Source organism: Talpa occidentalis, unplaced genomic scaffold (assembly GCF_014898055.3).
Source record: "Talpa occidentalis isolate TD23 unplaced genomic scaffold, MPIMG_talOcc4v2.1 talOcc4.8, whole genome shotgun sequence".
Classification (NCBI taxonomy): domain Eukaryota; kingdom Metazoa; phylum Chordata; class Mammalia; order Eulipotyphla; family Talpidae; genus Talpa; species Talpa occidentalis.
In genome coordinates, this window is record NW_023605194.1 from 76,147,644 (window position 1) to 76,168,631 (window position 20,988).

Here is a 20,988-nt window from a genome sequence, read left to right on the forward strand (position 1 = left end):
AAATTGCCCTGTAGGTTACCCTCACAGAATCTCTCCTTTCGAGTTGATGTAAGACGACTTTGGATAGAACTAAATAAAGGATAACCGCCACCCTGTAAATTATAGTCTTGAGCTCTGAGCCAGTCCACAGTTAAACAGTCTGAGAGGCGTATTCCATCAATATTTTCAACTCAGCTCTAACCACAAGTGCTCAGGATGGGAGCTTACCGTGCCGAGCCACACCTCTTACGCCTAGATTGAGTCCTGATTCTCCCACAGGACACTTATTGAGACTTGCTCCCCTTAAAACCTGTGTCTGGGTTCCTGATGACACCAGATTAAATCCCAGAAGAAAGACGATCTTGGATCCCGCTGGAGATAAGCCTGGGAACAACTACCGTCACTTTATCCAGAGGGAAGAAATAGAAATCCTCTAGAAAGCATGCTTCTTCCCTTCACTGCACTCCACTGTGCTGGAAGAAGTTTGAAACTGCCGTGATAAATGCAGGTTAAACAACTTGAAAAACCAAAAATTAGATATAAATAAGGAACCAAGCAGTCTGAGGAAGTTAAGTCTGAGGAAGTTAAGTTTCCCTAAAGTCCTCCAGACGAATCTGCTTTTACACATAAACACTCACAGTCATACACACATCTTTTCCCCTCCCCTCTGCTATTTTCTGACATTCCAAATCCTTATTCGCTCAGCGAGGAATGCTGGAGAGGAGCCAAGGGCAAAGATTCACTTTCAACTCAGAATTCGAGTTGCCACTTGTAGGAGGAAAAGAAACCCTGCCAGCTTCTAGGAATAAAGGGAGGCTCTCTAGGCGCAAGCTCGGGGCAGAACTCACCAAGCTCCGGCATCCCCTGCCTCAGAGCAGGCGGCGGTGCGGGGCCTCTGACTTCTCTGAACACTTCTCTAAACGTGAGGGTGGGGATTTTTCAACTCTTAAGTAGCAAAGCCCAGAGACAGGCACATCGGTCAAAGCACCTTCAGGCCTTTTGGGTTCCATTTTAAAGAGAGGTCATTCCTGCTGCACCATGAGGACGCCCAGCAAGTTGAAACTCTGGCCCACCGCAAAGGAAGCTCTATCACGTTAGGCTGTGTCTCTAATTATACAGATTACCAGAGCTTTCTAAAATGTCACCATAATAAGGGAAGATCAGGATGGGAAAGGGAGTACAGGTGAGGGGAAAGAAAGGCAGGTCCAGTATTGAAGAAAGAAAACAGACTGGGGAACCACAAGACTACGGGATTGAGTAGCCCAGAGAGAAAACTGGGTTAAAAAGAAAGGAATGCATTTGCTTGGTGGTGAAGGATTTTGGATTTGAACTTGAAACATCTCAAACTTAATCTTTTGCACTCTGTTGTCATCGCTATCCCATCCAAAATTTCTAGGTCAAATGCTTTCTAAGCCAATGGGCTTATCCCTAAAGCAGCAACTCACTTCTCGTGGGTTCTTGGAAATTCTACACCACCTTCCCTTTTCTTGCATGAAATTTATACTTTTTCCTTCAAATTTTCCAAGCCTGTCACCTTTTTTCCTCATTTGTCTTGTTATCTTATTTTTATGAGCAATTTTGTGAAATTAAATAAAAGGAAATGATCTGCTACATTCCCAAGCTTAAACACTTCTTAACAAGACAGATCAATTCTTGCACAAACCAGAATTATACTGTGTCTAAAAGGCCAATTATCTTGGGCATTCAGAGCTATGAATTTTACAATTTAGATCCTGCTTATATTGCTAATCCCATCTGATTAATAGCTCGTTTTTCTCTATTAGACTTCTTCACTTAGAAAAGAAATGTTGACATAAGCCTAAACGGTAACACTCTCATAGCAAATATGATTGGCTGGGGAAGGATTAGGATGGCAAACTTTTTAAATATCTAGAATCAAAGTCACCAGTTTACATTATTCCTTAAAGAGACTGCAAGAACAATTCTGACCAGCCACAGTTTCCTGGCCTCTTTCTACAAGGTTTACAAAGTGATTTCGTTACTCATTGGCAGCTGAAGAGGCAAGGTAAAAGCCCATTACTCTCAAAAGTTTCTCCTCTTTGCCCCTTTTCACTTCTACCTACGTTGACTTCTAGGCAGTACTAACAATGGTAAACTCATATTTCACGGAGTGTCTTAACATTATCTTACCTGATCCTTTGGACAATGCTGAAAAGTACATTACTCTTATCTTAGAAATGGGGAAACAATTTCTGAGAGGCTAAATGACTTTGCAAAGACACACAGCCAGTAAGAGTGCAGCAAAAGACAGCTGCCTGAGGAGTAAGCTTTGATTGATTAGGTATCTTTAAGGATTGAAAAGATCCACCAATTCAAATCCTTCTTCAAAAAGACTGGGCATTGGAGAAACTCACAAGAACACATCAGGAATATAGGGATGGAATAAGGATAAGTTCTCCAAAAAGTTAAATCAAATCTCTTTCTTTTATTCACTTGTTCTTTTACATATTTAGTTAGCTTTTTCTTCAACCTAACCAACAAGCATTTGTTTCCTTTCTTACTCATAAGACATTAACTCCCCTGTGAAATGAAAGTATCCTTCACATCCCAGTGAAAATAAAAACTAAAAGGAAGTATTCTTGGCCACAGTCTTGTGCCCTTCAGTTACATAGGTGATCTAATTTGTAGGCAGTACACCACATTCTAGAGCCATTCCCAAGCTAGGAATCCAGAGATGAAAACATTCTATTCCCCTCCATATTTCCTAATATAAAGTATAACATTCTCACCTAGGGCATATATACTGCAACTCAGAAAGCCTGTTTTCTCTTCAAAACAACCAACATGAAGGAATATTGGAGAGTAAGAATCACCTTCTGCAATTGAGAATCCAGTCTATTCTTTCTCTAATCAAGGTTTAGTAACCAAAGAGCCTGGTAAAGCAACAAGTCTGTTAATAGCCACTTGCTTAGAAAGCAATTTATTTCAGATAGGCAGAAGAGAATGTTAAGTTCATCTGTTTTATTTGTTCCAGATAAGATGGAGAAAAAAATGTTCACAAACTTTAAGATGTTATTTGTTAAAACTGAATTAACACTCTCAGGTAGTCAGCTCAGAGTCTCCAACAAATATAAGAACTATCAGATAAAGTGTCCACATATGTTTATCTTGGCCATGGCACACATCAAATATATGAGCAAGTCAGTAAAATTTCATATGATGTAAATCCTCATCATCAACTTTCTTGACTCAACTCACACAAAGTAATGTTCTAGTAGAATCTTTCTAATAAGAGTAAAAAAATTAATAAACCAGTTGAGTAACTTCCAACTTTTCTTTATTTTTCTAAATCAAGAAAATTAAATGTATGGGTCAAGAGTGATGTCTGCTGGAATAACAACCCTCCCCCACCCTCCCAGTGATTTCCAAAGCAACTAATATACCACATCATGCTGTACATGTGGTTTGGGAAGGATGTGGTCTTCAAGGTCAGTTATTCTGGGTTGAAATTCAAGGTCTGCTTAGCTGTCTGAAATGATGAAGTGCCTTAATTGCACAGAATCTTACCTGGCTCACTTAAAAAACACTGCCTACAATACTGTGACCATACTGCCTACCTTGTAGAGTTGTTACTCAGTGTAAGTCTAAGACACAGATATCATCCAGCACAGCATCTAGCACATGGTCAGGATCAGGTTTTGTCACAAAAGTACTTGATCGACATGCATGTGCACACCGAAATCATGCATAAGGGTCTAAATGAAAATTCAGAGCAAAGAGCTGAGATCTGCCTGCACTCAATTTCCTTGTGGTTATGTCAAAGGCCACTGAAGGAGATGGCAGCATCTCCTTTTCAAATATTTTAGGAAAAACCCTATATTTCTATCTATCTACTCCTTTCCTACCTCCCATTTTCTTTCCTGAAAGGCAGTCCCCTAATATAAGGGAAGGGTACATTAGTGAGTCAGTGGCCTGATGTAGTAGGAGACTGAGTTTAGACTGGGGGATTAAACAAGCAAATATATCAAGGATAATGGGAGTGAGGTTCATCACTGTTGACGGCAGGTACAAGTAAAAGGGGAAAGCTAGAATTAAACTGATGGTGGTATGCAGGGATTGAAAGGATTGGTGTGAACATATGATTTCCAACATACATATATATAAATAACTAAAGATGCAAGTGTGTGAGCAAATGCACCTTTATATGCATTTCCCAGGTGTGTCTACTGAGAAGGCCAAGGAGAAGCAATATCCCAGGAACATTTATTATTATTTTTTAAAGATTTATTTATTTTTGCATACAAGAGCTGGGGTACAGGCCAGAGACGAGGGGGTGAGAGAATTCACCAGAGACAGAGTAGGGAACAGAAAAGGCAGACTGACTGAAATACACTGCTGAGGGGAGCAGCGGGCGAGACAGCAGAGGTCTGCCTCGCCACGTGGGTCTCTCCCTGGCTGGCTGGGGATTGAACTTATGCTTCAGAGGCTGCAGATTGCTTCATAGTGGGGTGCTTAACCCATTGCGCCACCAGGGAGGCCCCCAGGAGCATTTAGCACACTTAGAGCCAACATCATTGCTTCTCAATGCCACTACCCACCCAAAGAAAAGGGTACTCTGGAGAAATGGCTAACTCAAGAGCTAGGGCAAGGAAAGCAAATGAGGCTGTCTGTTGTGTCAGAAAGTAAGGAAACACTTAAAACAATGATGAGGACATGACAGAAGGACACAGATTTGTATTAAAAAGTCAAACCTGGGACAATTTGACCATCAAAATAAACAATGGACAGGGATTTCTGGTCAACAAGGGCAGCATGTTTGTGAGTTTTCTCAAGTAAAATAAGGTTTATGGAGTAAGTGGAAAAGGAAGATGTGTGTTGAAAAGAGAAAACAGAACACCCAGAGGAGCTCAGCAGATTGCAAGTGTTCTTAAAGTAGATACTGATGTTTTAATGAAAGATGTTCAAGAGACAGTGCCAAGAGACAACCCAGTGTGAGGTAAAAGGTGGAAAGATGACATGAAAATGGGAACTGACATTAAGAGAAAGTGTCCTAGGGCCTCCCCGGTGGTGCAGCGGTTGAGCGCTGGGTTGCGAAGCTGCCCGCGGCCTCTGTGGCGCCGGTTCGATCCCCGGCTGCTCCCCAGCCACCGGAGGAGGGTCCCACATGGCGCATAGACCTCTCCTGCCGCCCGCTGCTCCCCTCAGCAGTGTACTTCGGTCCTTCTGCCTGCTCTGCTCCCCGCTCTGGCTCTGGTGAATTCTCTCACCCTCCCGCGCTTCTGACTGTACCCAGTGCATGTATAAACAAACAAACAAATAAATAAACATGCCTCTATAAAAAAAAAAAAAAAAGAGAAAGTGTCCTAGACCAGCATGGGCTGTACCTCATATGATTGAACCAGAGGCAAAGAAAAAGCTTGAAGGCAATGCAAGGAAGGGGAAAGCAAAGCCAGCGCAATGAGGGCAGCTAAGGCTTTGTTTTGGTAGACTCTTAAAATTTGAGAAATGTCACATAGGACAGATCTTTGATAAGAACGTGGATACTGATTTCAGGTTCTACCAAATGAAAACTTTGTTTCTGTACTTTAACTTGGCCTTTTTCTTGAACTCATACCCAATGTAATTTATCAAGTTGGTATGGGGAACTTGATTACAATACTTTCTTTGAAAAACAATAAGCAAGTATATAATCCACTAAATAAAATAAGAATCCATATAAATAAATGAAAGCTTTTCCTTACAGTAAAATGCCTACTAAAAAAAATGTAAAAAGAATAATGAAATTTTAAAAATCAGTTTGCTAGCCATCATTGTAAAATCACTCCAAGAAAGGAACATTACTGGTTGCCAAAACTAGCGGGTAAAGTATCACGGTGGACTGGTTTTAAGTAATCTCAAAGTACCACCTCGAGAACTATTTATTAATCACAAAGGAGAAAAAGGGAACCACTGTGGCAAAACCTGGCAGAAACCTTGTATTCAAGAGATCAAAAGTCAATCTACTGGCAGTGGGACAAATGGTTGGGGCACACAGAGAAGACAGTGTGGCTTCTGTGACACTGCAGTACAAATGCATAAACTGAGTCAGGTTATGAGGAAACAATGGGCCCATATTGCGGGACAAACACAACAGGTTTGTTAAAAGACAAAATGCTTGTGAAGTCAAGGAAAGACTTCAGAGGAAAGACTAAAGAGGAAAGCCTAGTGTGAGCCTTTCGGCACAGATACAGTTAAGATTACATTTTCAGGGCCTCCCTGGTGGCGCAGCGGTTGAGCGCTGGGTTGTGAAGCTGCCCGCAGCCTCTGCAGCACCAGTTTGATCCCCAGCCACCGGGCGAGGGTCCCACATGTCGTGCAGATCTCTCCTGGCGCCCGCTGCTCCCCTCAGCAGTGTATCGTCAGTCTGCCTGTTCTGTTTCCCGTTCCGGCTCTGGTGAATTCTCTCACCCTCCTGCGCTTCTGACTGTACCCAGTGCTTGTATAAATAAAAATAAAAATAAATAAATCTTAAAAAAAAAAGTTTAAAAAAAAAAGATTAGGTCATGAATCCATTTAGTGGCTCAGAATCAGATGAATAAAAAGTGAAACAAGATAGCAAATGTCAATGCATTATACATAGTAAATAATGCTATCTTCCACGAGACTGTTATTCAGTTATCCATTAAGACATTTATTTGCACGCTGGGCCACAGTGTAAAATGCACTTCTTACCATGGATGACCATCAAAAATGTTTGGGGGCCTCCCTGGTGGTGCGAGGGGTTAGGACGCAGCCTATGAGACTGTCCACAGCCTCTGCAGCACGAGTTCGATCCCTGGCCGGCCAGGGAGCAGCCCACATGGTGCAGCAGACCTCTCCTGACTCACCCCCGGCTCCCCTCAGCAGTGTACTTTGGTCAATCCACTTGTTCTGTTTCCCACTCTGTCTCTGGTGTGTCCTCTCATCCCCCACACATCTGGCCTGTACCCCAGCTCGTGTATGCATAAATAAATAAATCTTTAAAAAAATGTTTGAAAGCCAAGAACAGTCTGCAGAAATCTTTTGTTGGCAAGAAGAGCAGAAGTGGTTTGTTCTCTGGTTTGATAGAAAGAGTCTCCTTGTTCTTGGGTTATCAAACTGGGTTATATGGGCTTTGAACTAAATTTGACCCAATATTATACTGCTTCATCAGTAAAATCTGCAAATGCTACAAAAAGTCATAACTTATTCAACAAATTCGGGACTTGGTCAACAAACACCACAAAAAAGGAGAGAATGATATTTTGCTATAGTCGACACAATTTCGAGAACTACTGTCGATTTTAACATACAGATGTTTAGGGCACCTGAAGGCACCCTGCAAATCCTTCATGTGGCCTGTGGCATGAATGGAGATGTTTCAAATGTCACCAAGGGCTTTAGGGGAACCAGGAGAGTCCCTTCCTATCGTCTCAGGAAAAAATGCTTGGAATGCCAACTCATTTTCTCCTAAATGAAGAACAAGTTTCCCCTTTTTTTCCTGATAAACTGACAATTCAAAATGAACAGTGCTTGTGACCCTGAGAAAGATGGACTATAGTTGCCTCTGTCTTTAGAATTTGTAAGTATATCACCTTGGTTATTAAAACACAAAGTAGGGCCTCCCGGTGGCGCAGCGGTTGAGTGCTGGGCTGCGAAGCTGCTCGCCACCTCTGTAGCGCCGGTTCGATCCCTGGCTGCTCCCCGGCCACGGGGCGAGGGTGCCACATGGCGCGCAGACCTCTCCTGCTGCCCACTGCTCCCCATAGCAGTGTACTTCGATCCTTCTGCCTGCTCTGCTCCCCGCTCTGGCTCTGGTGAATTCTCTCACCCTCCCACACTTCTGACTGTACCCAGTGCTTGTACAAATAAATAAATAAATCTTTAAAAAAAAAAACAAAAAACACACAAAGTAATTAAGCTAACAGGTGAAAAAAAAAAAAAAAAGATCAGTGATTCCACAGGCTGTATTTGTCATTCAGCAGAGATTACTAACCTACAGAAGGGGTCCTGAAATTTACCCAAGGCAGACCAGAGTGACTAAAAAATATTTAAAAACAACAACAAAACTTCATCTAGTAATGGCATGGCCTGAAGAGTTATATAAGGGAGAAGAGAATGTGAAAGCACAGATGAAACAGTAGACATCTGCTCTCTGGTTCAGAGCCAAACTAATCTTTTTAATTCCTGAGGGCAGAGTATACACATACAAACCTGTGTGCATAAGGAAGTAGTTACACCTGCAAAACTGTATATTAACTACCAAAAAAAGCTGTTATAAACAACCCTTAGTTCTAGTAGATTGTAAAACTTAAAAAAGGCCTTCTTTAATCATGCTACAAGTTATGCCAAATCTAACCTCTTGAAATAGGATCCTTTTAAAATTGAGATTACATAATGAGAGCTTTGCAGACTCAGAGGAACATTCTGGCTAAGGGGTCAGCAAAACCTCATGAGCTCTTGTGAAGGTCAGAACTGAGCCCCAGCTATGAAATATAATTTTTTTCAACTTTGAATGTTTTACTTCTTAAGCTGTATTTTGAGTTTACAGTTGTTTTATTACTCTTTTACATCTTTCATATGTTTTAGTTATACTACATAAAAATTGTTTTTCACATCTTCAGAACTATTACATCCAGTAAAAGCAAAGCATCCAGTTCAGGAAGAAGGAATTAACTTCTAAAGATACAGTTGTCCTAAGAAGATTTAATCAATATAAAATATTGAAGTTAATACATGTTGTGTGATTTTAGCCAGAAACTTTAGGCCTAGACTTTTTTGAAGGGGCCCCAAACCTGAAACTTAATCAACTGGAACTGCAATCTCTAAGATTCTATTTTTGGCTTGGTGCCCAAAGAGCCCTTTATATCACCTATTTCATCAAGTATAGCAAAAGTGTGAAAGATCCTTCTGGAAGTGAGCATGGTTTCCAAACCACAATGACTTTAAGGTCCAAAGGAGACTGTCAACAGCTTGGCAGGTGTTACCTAGCCTTTCAAAAGTTCTGTTGCTGAAAAACAGCTTTTATTTATTTATTTATTTATTTACTTACTTACTAGGAGTGTGAAACAGAGCAATTATTTCAGGCTTACTTATGACTACCAAAGTCAAAGAAAATATTTTTATTTTTATCATCAACTGATACTTTTCTTCTACCAATACATCTAACAGGTATTAAGAACTTACGGCATGCAAGGTGCTAAATAAGTTTATTGTCTTCAAAGAGATGATAGGAAGTCTCAAGTTTTCTATAAGTGCAAAATGAAGGCTTCATAGTGTTAACACAAATAATCAAGTCCTCTTCTCCTATGTGTTCTTATATAAGTAACTTCTAATCTCACAAAACAAAAATGCTGATTTTAAAGGCGACCACCAGTAGTACACAGTGAAGTCAGAAGAATAGTGAGAGATAGTAAAAGCTTAGTTTACTATTCTGTGTATTCATACTGTTGTTTTTATTAGCCAGCAAAGAGAGGGGCTGCAACATTGCCTGAGGAAGAGGAGGGATGTGAGAACCTTGAAAGAAATAGGAAGTTCTTGGTGCCTCTCTGGTGGCGCAAAGGGTTAAACATAGCACTGTGACCAGGGAGCTACCCACATGGTGCAGCAGACCTCTCCTGTCTCACTCGCTGCTCCCCTTAGCTGTATTTCAGTAGATCTGCTGAAATACACAGCTGTTCTGCTCCCCACTCTGTCTCTGGTGAATCCTCTCATCCCCCTGCACCTGGCCTATACCCCAGTTTTTGTATGCATGAATAAATTTTTAAAATCTGTATGATATGAAACCCTCCCCCTTCCTTGAGGAGGGGAAGATCCGGGATGGCAGCTTGGGCTAAGTGATGACTACTGCACAGGTGCTCCTGACTAAGGTAGACTGTACCAGGAATTCTACCACAAAATGAATCTCATACCCTCAACTTCCCCTTTGAAATGAATCATTCCAGAATGAAGACTTGGTCTTCATTCCACATTTAAGGAAATGCAGAGCAAAGTCATGCAGTTCTTTCTACTTAATAAAGGCTTTTGACAGGCATTCTTTATGAAAGCACTAAAATCAGACTAGCAAAATATAGCCACTAAGAGGCAGAGGATAGCTGGTGGGTTGATGGGGTGAAGGGAGGATACAGCACCTTTTCAAAGCACAAAGAAGTGACAGAGAGGCAAAGTAAGACAAGATCTACAAATTGCCTAGCATGGAGCTCATGATTTTTTTTTTTAATAAAGATTTATTTATTTATTTATACAAGCACTGGGTATAGTCAGAAGCGCGGGAGGGTGAGAGAATTCACCAGAGCCAGAGCGGGGAACAGAACAGGCAGACTGATGATACACTGCTGAGGGGAGCGGCGGGCGGCAGGAGAGATCTGCTGCGTGCTATGTGGGGCCCTCACCCAGTGGCCGGGGATCGAACCGGCACTGCAGAGGCTGCGGGCAGCTTCGCAACCCAGCGCTCAACCGCTGCGCCACCGGGGAGGCCCAAGCTCACTGATTTTTACTAGTCTACAAAAGGTTCCTAATCTTGCTTTCATTTACTTAAATAATCATGTCTCAGTATTATAAAAGTTTAAATCTCAGAAATTCATTTAGGGTATAGGATTATATAGGTTCTTTAAGAAAATCATTCTGCAAACCTGTCCCAAAATAGGTTATAGGTTTAGTGTTTTGTAATTAAATTTAAATTTAGCAACAGCTAAAAAAGGCAAACTGAAGTGGAAAGCCACCTCCTTTTTATATGAATAATGTATGCAGCTTACCCCATGCATACTTTCTCTTTGGGCCACCAGGGATAGAAAGAAAGGGCAGTAAAGTTAGCAGGGGCAGCTCAGAAACCAAGCAGAGGTTTTCAGGGGTGGAGAAGGGGGTGGGAGCCATGCTTCCTGCAGAGGCATTTGAATCTGTGAGGCATTTGAATCTGGTTCTCACAGTGACTGAGGCTGTAGCCAGCATTTAGTAGTACAGGGCCAAGGACGCTGACTCCCCCACTGTGCTCAGACAGAACCAACTCATAGAGACTTATTCTGCCAAAATGCTCATAGTGTCTGATAAGAAAAAATGCTTGACCTGATCAGAAGTAATGCAAGCAAAGGAAATCTTTTTGATTAGCTTGAAAGTAGCCATTTTCCCACCTTAAACCCAATAAAATTGAGTGGCTGGTTTAAATAAACACCCTATACTTATCTGTTCAAATTATTTTCTTCTGTGTGAAGAGAATCCTTAAAGGTCCAACTTTCCCTTTTTCTGCCTATCTCATTTCCACTAGACATCAATTTGCCTGTTTCATGAGGGTTCTTCTAGGGGAGGTTTAAGCTTTGATTCTGGCTAAGAAAATACAGCTTGAACTCTGAAGATGACATGAAAGTTTCTCCCTGTACCCAAAATACAGGAGATACTAAAACAAACAAAAAAATCATTAGACCAAAAGTTTGAAAGAAAAAAAGATTCATAGGGTGAGTACAATTGTTTGTCCAGATTATTTTGCCCATGGTAGGTAAAGAACAGTCTGTGCTTGTGTAAAAAGAAACGCATATCAATATAATATAATGCAGAAACAAAGCTCCTAGGCCAGCCATGGAGGGTGGGGAAGGGAAATGAAACAATTCCCTGGGTACATAAGTAACGGTCCTGTCTACGTAGTCATTCCCACAATGCAACGCCAAGGTAATTACGCTGAGGTAAACACTGCTTGCTGCAGAGTGTAGGAGCTACATATGCACTTTGCTAAGAAACACAATTTGTGAGCTTCATGAGGCATAGCAATGTTAGCAGCAAATGGGACCAATGTGGGAATCAAATGAATTAGATTCCCGAGTCTGTCTGTTACTTAGCATACAATACAGGAAAAGAACTGAGCTCCATGATAACTGAGTGAATGGCAGCATAAAACCCACATGTTATTTTCTTTGAGCACCACAGCACCTGAGACCTAACAGTGGAGTGCTCCAGGCACTGGTCCAAGTGGCTTGCATGATGCCGTGTGTAATATTGCTGGTCACTAGGAGTGGGGATAACAATTTGTTATTATAGAAAAGCTCAGAGTCCATCTCTGTATGTTTAGTCAATGCACAATTAAACAAATAAGCCAAAAAACAATGATATCTTTTCCATGCCACAGAATACTGGTGACCGAGCTATCTACTAAAAGCATGTTATTAATTCAGATTGAGTGATGTTATCCAAAATCCACCATTAAAACCGGAATCAGTACTGTAAGCACTAAAAATATCTGTTTTTAACCACATGGAAGGGTGATCACAAAGTCTGATGTTCCTGCCTATAAAACTTGTAGCACCCTAGGTATCATTAGCCAAATATTTTGATTGCTGTAGTCCTGCTTGTGGGAAAAATTCAGATTTTGCATTTGTTTTTCCCACCCCAGTTTCCTTTTGTTGTTCCTAAACAACTTGGAAGCAAGACAAGTTAGTGTGGATTCTGGTCTCCTTCTTTTTCTTCTCTGAAATGTTCTGTAAAAGACACGTATTTTTATACCTCTTCCTTGAAGGTTTTATAAAATTTCTCCTCAAGTTAGTGTAGGCCTGTGCTGTGGTCAGAGGTTGGGATGGTAGTCATTAAAATAATATTAAACTTTCTTTAATAGTTATTATACTTTTCTGTTTTCTTATTTCTTCTAGAGTCATTTTGATATTTTATATTTTCCAAGAAATGTGTCCACTTAAAGTTTTCATGCTTTTTGGCATAATGTTTAAAATAATATCTTATGCCTTTTTAAAAATCAGTCTTATTTTATTATCAAAATGATTTTTTTTTCAAAATGACTTTCAGTGAAACCTCTGGAGTGTTCAGAGTGTAATGGTGACAGAGAACTATTTCTCAAGTATACTCCTCAAAATTGAAATGCATAAATAATTTTAGGGATCCCTCAAGTTGGTCATTTCTTTTCATTATTGGAAAGTTGAAAGATGAATCTAACTATAATTACATATTTTTACCTCTTAATGTGGAAAATACTATGTACCAAGTAACATGTGGATTAAAAAGCATAATAATATAACGGAAGCTTATTTTAAATATACTTAAGGAACTCCTTTAAAATACCCCCAATAAGCCCAGGGCTTGGGTGATGACCACACTAAAATGACAAGATCATTTTAGTCAAGAAAGAAGGAAAATGAAGATGACATTTGTCAGGTATAGAGCCTCTCGCTTGTTAGGTCCATGGTCTTTGATTTTATGGCTTCTTTGGAGTGTTTTTGAGGATTCAATTTCTATGAGAGTTTTAAAATGTGTTTCATTAGAGCAGTTTCAAGGTACCTCAGCTTAGACTGCTAAAATGTTAGCCTTGAGTCAGATGCTAAGATGATAGTTGTAGGTTCTCTTCCTTCTAGGTAGCCCCAAAGTGGTTTGGCTCTGAGTTCCATCTTGTATGGGTCCCTGCTGGCTTCTGCCTGCTTTTCCTTATTTCTGATGAGGAGTAAACTGCTTATTTCTGTGACACTACCGGGATGAGCTGAACTAACCCAGCCCCCAATAGCAGAGAGCCACAGGTGCTCCTGGTTGTTGAATTCATGCTCTAAGTAGACAGGATCCTTACAAAAAAGCCTGACCCCAAGTGCCTGTGTCTGTTTACAGCTCCTGAAGCACAGTGCTTTTCCTCCCTATTGTTGGCCCAAAGAGACTTTCCTTCTTGTTTTTAAATAGGACTATGTACTTAAAAAAATCTTTAAAAAATATGTACCTGTAATTTCTTAAGTTTAGAGCAGGAGGGACAGATTGAGTGTCCTCCCCTGTCACCCTGACCTGAAAGTCCTAGAGTGGCTTTTACTCCTGTTTGATTCCTAAAGTCATCAGCCTGCAAACATCAGCAACTACATGCAAGGTTCAAATTTGAAATCAAGTGTAGAGGAAGAATATCCCATTGTTTTGAAGTTGTTTGGATTTGAAATAAATAACATACATTGGAAAATCAGAAACAGAGGGAAGATGACTTTAAAAAGGTAAGAAGCCTGGGGCGGCAGCAGACTTAATTGTAAATCTTGAGTGTGGAGGAAGCACTATTTCCATAAATGGAATCAGAGCAAATGAAGAGGGCACTGCCACAGCACGAGAAAGAGCCAGTGCTGCCAACAGAGCCCCATCCCAAGCACCAACCTGCACCCCTGCGCCTGGAGGACGCCACCAGCACAGTGGAAAGAATGCTAGCCTGGGAATTCAGAGCTGTTCTAGTTCCTTCTCTAGTTCAGTAAGTCACTGGATAGCCTAGGTTAGCCATGCCTCCTTTTTCGGCCCCAGGTTTTTCATCTGTAACTTAAGGGAGTTGGGCTAGAAAGGCTTCTAAAGTGAATTCCAGAAATAATTTTCTGTGACCTCAACAGTCTGGTACTTTATAAGTAGGCTGAATCCTCTAGTCTTCGGTTTGCTGAGTAAATAGCTTGCCAGGTATGGGAGGAAAAGCATGCATTTCTGAAGTCAGTCTTCATATCAGCACACCCAGAGCATGTTTTGTTTGGTCACCACTGCAAGGAACAGCCACTGGTGCCTGGTAGCTAGACAGCTCTGGGTGGGTGCAGACACAATTTAAGTTTTAAACAGAAAAGAGCAAATCTACCCAGGCCAAGACTAAGACCCTACACAGAGGCTCAGACACAACAAAGGAAAAGATATCTAGCACGCGTCTATCACTGGCAGTTGAGAGGACAAGAGGAAGCTGCAAACTGATCAGCTCAAAGCACAGCCAGGACACAACTAAGCAGCAGGCAGCAAAGCTACAGGGGTGAGCAACAGGGCGTGGCGCATGGCCAGTCCACAGAGCAGGGCCCGGCACACAGCCAGTCTACACAACAGGGCCTGGCACACAGTCAGTCTACACAGCTAGAAAAGTGGGCAGAGAATGACAAAGAGTAAAGCTGGAGCTCTACTGAAAAGAAGGAAGAGTGGATTAAGAATTTAAATATTGACTTAAGGTGTCAAGGAAAACTCAAGAATAAATTTCACAGCTTGGACTATGGGTCCCCACGTGAACTTAGGTGAACAGCTTAATGTCGCCACACTGCAGTAAAAACCCAGCAGATTCCGGCTTCATTGGTGTGAAGGAAGGAGAGTGAGCCCATAACTAGCCACACTCCCAAGCTTCTTCAGGCAATATGCAAAGTTCTCTAAAAAACTATCACCAAAATGCTCTGTCGCCTGCGCAGCGCTACACGAGCACAGGGAGCTGCAGCCGCCAGAGGGACACAGCCTACACTGGGGGACGCTCAGCAGGCTCCAGCCGCCATCGACACATGCACCACAGGAGACCGGGACGTTCTCAGACAAAATTCCTAATTGGGTCATGTCAAGGCCACAGAACGGTCTTCATTTTCATGTAATCCTCCACTTTTTTGTAAGTTTGCGGCACCAAAACATTTAAGAAAAAATATATTTACAAACAATGGGTTCATTAAAGAAAATTCAGAAAATAAAGTAGAACAAAGCCAGTCCTATGAGTGTCTCCATGGAAAGACAATCACTGTTGACACTTGTTGTCTTCCCCCTGGTCTTTTCGGCCGGCCGAGGATCAGCCACATTCCTAGCACACATGTGAACTGCGGATCTGGGTCTTTTAGTTACATGCGATCATAAGCATTTATCCAGGTTATTACAATAGCTTTGTAACGCATGTTTAAATGGCTGCCTCATACTCCAATCTATTCCAAGAAAACACCCCTAAATGGCTAATCGTGAGGGAATGGTAAAGGAAGCTATGATTCACAGTATCCACTGCTTGGATGAATCATAGTTTACTTAACTATGGCCAGAATCCTGGACATTTAGGTTGTTTCCAACTTTTCCATTATTATAAACAGCTAAATGGACTCAGTCTATTTTGTTCAGCAGTACATAACAAATAGCCTTCTGTAAGTATTTATTGAAAAAATAAATGTTTATAGATCTATATATATAATATACACTGTGATGAAAATCTTGGCATGTGCAACTTTTTTTTTTTTTTCATATTTAGGACTGTTTCCTAGAGATGGATTTCCATTAAATGAGAATTCTAGGTCAACTGAAGACTTTTCATAGTTTGGCAATTTGCGTTCTAAAATGGAAGTATTGATTTCTAGTCCCAACTGCACACTAGGAGATCTTTCTTAGTGTATTCTCATCCAACCTGGGCATCATCTTTTCAAAACCTTTGTCTATTTCGGTTGGTAGAAAAAAAATCCACTTCATAATAATTCTAATTTATAGTTTTGAGTACCTGTGAAGTTACATACTTCTCCTATATCTGTTAACTAGCAATCTGCTTTGAAATAACTACTATCTAAATCAAATTCATTTGCAGGTTGCATTAACCAAAAAAAACAATGCTTTCAGGAAGAATTTACTGGAACTAACCTAAATGTGTAGCTGAGAACAGCTTATTCATAGAACAATTTGTCACAGTGCAATGGACTTTTGTTCATGGTAAAGTTGAGAATCAAGACTCTCCATCCCTGACATTTTTCTGATATCTGTTCTATAGCTTTGTATTTTCCCCCTTATCCAACCCTTTGACCCTCTCTCCTACCCGCCCCACAACTTTAGAAATCTCACTTCCTTTAGTAGTATCTGTTATCTCTTGTAGTTTGCTTTGTCAAATCGTCTACTATGTAAATGTCCAATATTTGCCATTCTGGCTTGCTTTACTACATGCATTTCCCCCAACTCCTTCCATTTTAATGTAAATGGTAAGTTTTCATCTTTTCTTATGACTGAATCTTATTCCATTATTGAATAGACCACATTTTCTTTATATAAGCCTCTGTGTGGGCACTTAGGTTGTATTTATGTCCTTGCTATTGTACATAACCCTGCAATAAACATTACAGAACATACAATTTTTGGAGGTGATAGTTTCGTGTTCTTTGGATAGAGGGCCAGAAATGGGATTATTGGATCATATGGTATTTCCATTTTTTGCTTTTTAAGATAAATCCAGATCATTTTCCAAAATGGGGTACCAGTTTACATTCCCACCAACAATGTAACAGAATTCCTATTTTTCTGCGTCCTTTCCAGCACTTCTTGCTGGGGGGTCTTTTTAATTTGTGCCATTCTTATGGATATGGGTTGACACCTCATTGTGGCTTGACTATGTACCTTCGTTTTATTTGTAATGTTTTTCTGGCTGATGATGTAACTAAAGAAGGGAGAAGATGCGAGAAAAAGGTCCCCATGTTATTTTTCTAAATTTTTCTTTCAGGTAGCCATTATAGGTTAATCCAGAACCTCCAAGGGCTATTTTCCACAACTGTACTCTATAGAAATTTTGTTAGCTAATATAACCTTGTGGTGGGTTAGCAGAACTTTGTCATTCTTGAATTAGGCTTCCTCTATGAAACAAGTAAGGTAAACACAAAAATGGGGAGAAATTGGGTCAGAGAAAACAAAGTAGGCTGGACAATATTATGAGTAACGAGAACCTGATGACAACTGACACTCACAGCCTCCCTAGCTAACCCAATGACTTACCCCTTTCGTAAGTGTTAGCATAACATGTGGAAAATGTTCCTCTGAGGTCGAGGTGTATCTGCTTTTTATTCCTTCAAAATGGTCCTGCAGGGGCAGGCAAGAGTGTTGATCTACCATCTGTTCTTGACAAGGAGAGAAAGCAGAAAAGTGGACTAAGGATTGTCAGGGGGAAGTAATCAGAGTAAAGCCTGGATCAGAGAGTCGCTACCTGCTCAAATAGCATGATGATTAGATCTGTTTCAACACTTCAAGGCTTTAAGAAGATTTTTTTAACAGCAGACTGTCCGGGTATTTTGCCCACAAAGCGAAGAGCTACTAATCAGATGCTATTAACGTTCAGAAAACTCATCAAAATCATTACATGCAGATTATCATAAAAAGAAGATAGCATTGCTTCAGTGTTCCCCAGCCCACCCCACCAAACTGCCCTCACAAGTCAGCAACACCTCCTTATGGCCAATTGCTGAACACATCAGGGTTCACAAACTCTGTGTGGGTCACAGACTCAACCTGGAAAGAATTATAGGGGACTGTGGTAACTACAGTTTATCTCTCCAGCACATCTGGTAACAGAACCTTTACTTCCTGTGGGGACCCTATCTCATGTAGCTAACTGGCTCCCAACCCTACACCAAATGTAGCTGCTGCAGCAAAATTATCACCACCACGGTCTAACTGCTCTTTGTCATTATCATCACCGTGGTGGCTAACACTTACTGAGCACTGACTCCATGCCACATTCTGTCAGCTTTATATGGATTATCACATTTAAAGGAATGCCCTATATGGTAAGTATTACTACTCCCACCTGAGAACTGAGGTGCTGAGGCCCGGCAGCTGTGTGCGTTTTGCTCAAGGTTACACAGTAAATAGCAAAGCAGGGATCTGAACTCAAATAACTGGTTCCAGAGTTCAGGCTCTAGACCACGTGCTTCACCACCTCTCTGTCTCTCCTAGCCTCCGGCTACAGAAATTGGTGCAGGGTAGTTACCTGACCTACCAAGGTCAACTGGCTGTAAGGACACAAGGATAGAGAAGATTTTTCTTTCTCTGGGGCTACACAAAGGAGGCAGAGCTCTGATGACAGTTTCAGCCTCCTAGATTTAGCTTCTCCTGGTACCAGGCCAGGATCAATATGCAGATTTTCCAGTCACATATCTTTTTGCTTGAGCTACGTGAAGTTAAATGTCTGTCACCTAGAGCCCTTGAAATTTTCCACTCCCGTGTTTAGTGGGATATTATTCTTTCCTGGCTCTTTTTCTTCTTTGATCATTTCTTACTGATCTTTTTCATGGATATCATTAATTTTTTTAAAGATATATTTTATTTATACAAGTACTGGGGTACAGGCCAGAGGTGCGGGAGGGTGAGAGAATTCACCAGAGACAGAGTGGGGAGCAGAACAGGCAGATGGACTGAAAACACTGCTGAGGGGAGCAGCGGGTGAGACAGGAGAGGTCTGTTGTGCCACATGGGTTTCTCCCTGGCTGGCCTGGAATCAAACCCGCACTGCAGAGGCTGCGGACAGCTTCACAGCACTCAACCCGCTGCACCACTGGAGAGGCCCATGGGCATCATTCTTCTGTCTAGCTCTTGAACATATGTGTACTCCAGCCTGTTCTAAACTGTCTCCTCTTTAAGTCCTCCTTAACAGCCCACCCCTGCTTCAGGATCATTGTGATATCAAACCATAGTTACTCATAGGAGTGCATCAAATCCCTTGCAATACTGGGGATAGGAGGAGGGGAGAGTTGACAGTCGAGCATTCCACAAGCTATCCTTGTGAAGTATCATTCCTTGTACAGTTTACAACTATCAACAGCAGGCAAATCTTTTTCTCTAGCCTCAGAACTCCCTACTAATGGGGATGTCTGGTAGAAACCACCAATTCAGATGTCCAAAAGCAAAATCATTACCTTCACCTCTAAATATGCCCTTCATCCTGAATTCCCAATCTCATCAATGGCACAATACCCATGCAGTCATCAAAATCACAAACAAGAGTGTCATCAATGAACTTGCTCTACATTTCTCATAGAAAACATAGGTCCTGGGGGTAAAAAAACGAATAAGAAATAGACCTTACCTTTAAGGAATTTAAGTTGATTGGTAAACATAACAGTAATGGTTATCACTGTGTATTTAAGAAAAATTGAAGATACTAAGAAGAACCTAGATTGATCTGAGGAGGGTCAAAGGAAGGCTTCTTGGAGGAGGTGAGGCCTAACATAAAACATGAGCATGTGTTATAAAAGAAAATGGGGAGAAGCAGTAAAAAGTAGTAAAAAGAAAGGAAGACCATCCCAGGGAATGGGAATTACATGTGTGAAAGCTCAAAAATGTCTATTTGCTTTCTCAACTTGTATGGCTAATACAGATATCTTCTGCTCTATTAAACTGTGTGTCTCAGGAGGACAGGAACATTGTCCAGATTATACATGGTTGTGTTCCTGATGCATAATGCTTGACATACAGTAGGTTATCAACACATACTTGTTAACTGAACAAATACATGTGCTATGTGAACAGACTTCCTGAATGGGACTGAACTGCTGTAGGGAGCCTTTGAAAATCAGGTAACCCATGGACTAAATGTGCATTTCTGGAGGAGAGGAAGGAGTCGTGGGGGACTCTGAGTCTCCTTCATGTGCCACAGTTAATTCTACTCTTTAATGATGACCTACCTGGGATACTAGCAATCCATAAACACTATACTTCCAGGAAGAGTATTGTCACGCTTGCCTGTTAAGAATCACATGGGAGACTTCTACAACACAAATCCCCAGGTTTTCTACCCATCTCCACCACAAACCCCGCCACTTCAAAATCCTGAGGGAAATAGCCTAAAAATCACTAACCACATGATCCATAACCACATGACCCCAAAGATTCTTGCTGACAAGTCTGTGGAAGAGGACTATAGAAGTTATACTTGTTAGGTAATTATCACTGAAAATGCTGAGCTTGCTGTGTATCAGTATCTAAACTTGCCCTGAGCTCTAAGTCAAGCATTCCAGAAATGATTTATAAGTTGCCCAGATGGTCCTAAGTTTTCCAAATGACCAGAGGTCACCAATGACTTAAGAGACTCTCAGACAACATGTCATACAAAAGGTAGACATTTTTATTCTCAAGAAATGATTTGGTTCTGTTTACTTGGCACAAAATTAACTATGCCAGCCCATGACAAATTCTCACATCTGATAAGAATTTTTATTGTGACATTATTGTCAGTTTTCATCACCTTTTTTCTTAAAGTTGTTGAAGGATCAGAATTTTAGCTTCTCTTTCAAAAAATCCACTCTTCTTAACTATCATTTCAAATAAGCCCAGGGTCAAAGCTTTGAAGATTTCTGTCACCCCTTCTGTAACCCCTCCCTGATTCTTCTTGCATTTATTTTGCAGACTGAAAATTAATAAGGCAAAAAGACTAATAAGTTCCATAATCTGCTCCTGACTAAGGAATTCAATTGACAACCAGCAATTAAAGTAAATGACAGCAATTAATGATCTCTGAAGATACCCTTCCAAGAATCTGTGAGCCTTACAGGCAAACTCATAGTCTACAAAAAGAGGAATTTCTCAAGTGTCAAGAGATTA

General features: G+C 41.0%; 1 protein-coding gene and 1 pseudogene across 9 annotated transcripts in view; one reads left to right on the plus strand and one right to left on the minus strand.

The window, feature by feature from the left end:
- The window catches only part of PPP1R12B (protein phosphatase 1 regulatory subunit 12B), a 181,290-nt gene that overhangs the window by 45,187 nt on the left and 115,115 nt on the right, over nt 1-20,988 (minus strand). The gene's annotated exons all lie outside the window — the stretch shown is intronic.
- LOC119234079 (protein LLP homolog) lies at nt 691-5,427 on the plus strand (annotated as a pseudogene).